Below are 4,289 nucleotides of genomic sequence, written 5' to 3'. Positions count from 1 at the left end.
ACATCATCTTTGCTATTAATTACCTCTCAGGGTTTGATACAGAACATTCCGGAATCAGTGTGTGCGTCTCTATAAGCTCCCTGAGGGCAGAAACCACATCTGATGCCTCTTTGCTTATGGGGGAAGGTTGGTGTTAGGTGTGAGGTGACTTGGGAAGAGGTGTCTGGGGGAGCTACTTGGAATGAGGGGGCTGAGCATCAGAGAGGAGGGGAGAGCTAGACACAAGACTTCAGATGTCACTGTCCACAGGAGAGCTGAAATTGTGGTGGGAGAAGAGATGCCATAGGACGCCATTTTGAGCAATGACCAACTTTAGGAAATGGAAGGAAAAATGAAGTCCATGAAGGAAAAGCAGAATGGCAGCCTTGGGGGAAGTGGTGGGAGCGTTGCTGAGTCACAGAAGTCAAGGGGGAGGTGACCGGTCATCGGGATCAGAGGGAGGACTGAGGAGGGGCTGCTCTGTCTGCCAGATGAGCAGTCGATGGTGGCCTTCAGGACCTCCGCGCTGCAGTGAGAACATGAACAGAGGGCTAGGAGTGAGGAAGCAAAGGTGTGGGTACAGGTTTCAAACATTTCAGAAGTGGAGGGAAAAGGGGGCAGTCACACGAAAGGGCAGTTTGATATTCCTAGATATACCTATTGAAACAGAAGTGTGATCGATACCTATGTGTATTTTTATAAAATGTGCTTCAGTATTAAAGAAGAGAGAGAAGCAGTGTCTGTGGGCAGGAGTGGAAGAAGCATTTGCATGGAGCACTGGTAGACAGAGATAAGCCAGCTATGAGACAGAGGATGGGACCCCAAAGCCAGGTAGAGGCCTTCAGCCTGGCAAGGAGAAAGGAGAATCCTGAGTGACGGGGATAATAGCATGTAGTTAGGGTAAAGAAAATGGACAGTTCGAGGTAAGGATTGCTTCCCTGGCAACCTTACCAAAAACATAAAATGACTCTAGCCCTTCCTTTAGGAGAGGCATCTAGGTGGCTTTCAGCAGCTGTCGGGCCTCTTACAGAATGCAGAAATTTCTGCCATTGGATTAAAATTTCCCTCCCCTAGTGTGCCATCATTCTAGCATGGACAGGGCATTTGAGGGCAGGCTCAGAAAAAGGAGGTGACACTACCAATGTGTCCAGAAAGCCAAAATGTCTCCTTCATTCTTAGCAAGGAGGTTAGAAATAAAAACGAGTTTATCACCACTTAATTCAGAGCCAGAATGCAAAGGATAGCTGGGAGAGAAAAAAGGCAACCCTAAACTATATGATCTGCACTCTTCCTTTTTACAACCCTGGCACAAACAAGCAGGAGACACATCCCATTTACAAGGACAGCAAAAGCTCATTCTCCTCCCTGACCCAAGCCCTCTCCATGCATCATAAATATTTCCATAGTCATAAATATCACTGATGAGGAAGCAGAAGGCTCTTAATTGGCTCCAAGTCATTTCATGGTGGAGGGAGCTGGGAGAAATGCACTGAATACGAATAAGACAGAGAGAGGGATCTCCCTGGAGGAAATTAAAGTCCAATCTTCTATCAATGACCACGCCAAATCTACATGCTCATTTGAGCCAGGGAAGGACTGCCTTCATGTCCATTGTGAGGAGCAGCCCCCACTGGCTCAGGGCTTTTTCCGTCTCAGAGATGCTCATTTCCTTCTGGCTGTGTGTTGTGGTGGTTGATGACGTTCTACCATAAGGAAAGAAGGGAAATAAATACACTTCTTCAAAATAAATAGCAGAGGAGCCAGCAGGTGGCCTAATGGTTAAGGTACTGGACTCCCACATGGCCAACCGTGGTTCGAGTCTCAGACCTGGTAGCTTGAAAATCATGCTGGGCACTTGTGTATGCATGCCCAAAATCCTAGGAGGAGAAAGGAGGTGAAAGAATTGCAGCGTGGCCATCTCCACTGGGGGATGATTTCTCACTTCCCCTCTTACTGCTTGGATAAACAAATGGTGATATATTCATACAATGGGATACTATTCAGCAATAAAAAAGATGGGCCACTGATCACACGCCATCATGGACAAGTTTCAGAAACATTATGCTGAGTGAAGGAGCCTTACAGAAAAAAGTATGTGCTATACAACGTGAAGCTCTGCACACCCAATGCCAGCTTGAGCCCAGTGAGGCAGAACACCCATGCACACAAGTTACATGCAGCAGGTTTATTATCTAGCGAAAGCAGCAATGGGCAGCAAAAGTCTAGGAGGCTTTGAGAACAGGCCCCCCAAGGCCCTGGAGCAGATGGAGTCGGAACTGAGCACACCCCACTCATATGGCCTCCGAAGGACTCCAGGAAGCAGCACACCCTGGTTTTATACTCTAGAGACTTAGTGGGCTAGAGTGTCAAAGCACATCCCATTTGGGGGTATGGAGGATTCTGGAACAGAGCAAAGCCTGGGCTGTTCCAGCCAGCTCTGCCTTATCTCATGATGTTGCATTTCCAGCACATTCTACAGTTATTAACTACAGTCAAGAAAGTGGGGAGAACTGGGTTGATCTAAAGTCACCTGGAGAACTGCATATGATTTCATTTCTACAATATTATATAATAGATATTGTATGGAGAAAAAATGTTTAAATCTTTTTATTTTTGTTAAGAGAGATTTTTGCTATAGGGCATGTGCCCTTGCCAAAGAGTCAGAAAGTGAGAAATCATCCCAGGGGAAATGGCCATGCTATAATTCCTTCTCTTCCATTCTCCCCTTGGGATTTTAGGCATGCACACACATGCTCCTGGCATGAGTTTAAGCTGCTGGGTCTGGGACTTGAACCACAGTCAACTACATGGGAGTCCAGAGGCATAACCATTATGCCATTTACTGGTCCCTCGAATCTGAAAATCTAATGGTTTGAGAACAACTCTAAGGGAGAGAGGGAAGATCTGGGAGGGGACATGAGGGAACTTCCTGTGGTGATTAGACATGTCCTGTGTATTTTGATGGGGTTGTGAATTACTCACATGTTGCATTTTGTTAAAAACTCAGCATATATACAATGATTTTTATATTTCTTTGTATCTAAATTTTGCATCCAAATGAATAAACTAAACAAATACTTAACTCTAATTAATGATAAACATGCTAAAATCTTTAGGGGAACATATACTGATGTCTGCAACTTAGTTTGAAATGCATTACTAAAATAGGAGATTTGTGAAGGAGTTGTACGGTAGTGTGGTGGTAAAACAAGGCTCTGGAGGCTGATCCACGTGGGAAGGTTCCACATTCTCATCTGCAGACCTCCCTGGATATGCCAGGCACATGCCTGTGATCTAGGAGGTTGAGGCTAGGACTGCATTGTGGCATCAACACACAGTTGGGGAGGTTACCTCTATGTCTGTCTGTTTCTCTCAAGCATGGAATAAATAACTAACAGGAAGTTTTTAAAAATTATAACGTTTGCAAAAGATATTTTTTTAAAAATAGATTCATAGATAGAGGGAGAAATAGATAACTCCCAGCTGGCCGTTGGGAGACCAGTGCCTTAACCACCATGCCACCTGCTGGCCCTGAGATGTGATTTTTTTAAAAATGGTAATCAGGACCAGCAGATGGCTTAGTAGTGAGGCTGCTGAACTCCCACATGGTCAACCACAGTTTGAGTCCCAGACCCGGTGACTTGAAACTCGCACTGGGCATATGTGCATGTATGCCCAAGATCCCAGGAGGAGAATGGAGGAGAAGGAATTGTGACATGGCCGTTGCCTCTGGGGGTGACTTCTTACTTTCCCTCTCACTGTCTCTGTCTCTCTCTCTGTCTCTCTGGCAAGCATACACTTCCTAAAGCAAAAACTTCTATAAAAAAAAAAAGAAAGAAAAGAAAAAAGAAAAAAGGCAATCAATTATTGGGTGCCTAGGTATACATTTTCCCAAATCCTCATATTGTCCTGATTTTACACATCAAAAGCTAACATTTAGAGAGACTAGTGCCTTGCCCAGAGATACACAGCTGTAAATACCAAAGTTAGACTTGCCTGATTCAAAGACCCTTCTCCATGCGGTGACAGAAACACGACTTCTTGGAGGAGATTGTTTCTTGGCCGTTCTTATACCTGCACCCTCCAGAGGCAGGATCTGACAGTGGCAGGGCCCAGAGAGGCAGGATCTCACAATGGCACGGCCCAGGCTCTTGTAGTTTAAATAGCAAATGCTTCCTCCACAGCTGCTGCCTCTCAGCCTTCATTCTCAGCACTAGCTTCTTAACTTCAGAAGTGAAGGGGAGTCACTATTATAAACAGCAATCGTCAGTAACTTCACAAATATTAATATTAATTGAACATCTACTATG

The sequence above is a fragment of the Tupaia chinensis genome, unplaced genomic scaffold, assembly GCF_000334495.1.
Source record: "Tupaia chinensis unplaced genomic scaffold, TupChi_1.0 Scaffold000270_2, whole genome shotgun sequence".
Lineage (NCBI taxonomy): Eukaryota > Metazoa > Chordata > Mammalia > Scandentia > Tupaiidae > Tupaia > Tupaia belangeri.
Note: the sequence above shows the minus strand (reverse complement) of the source record.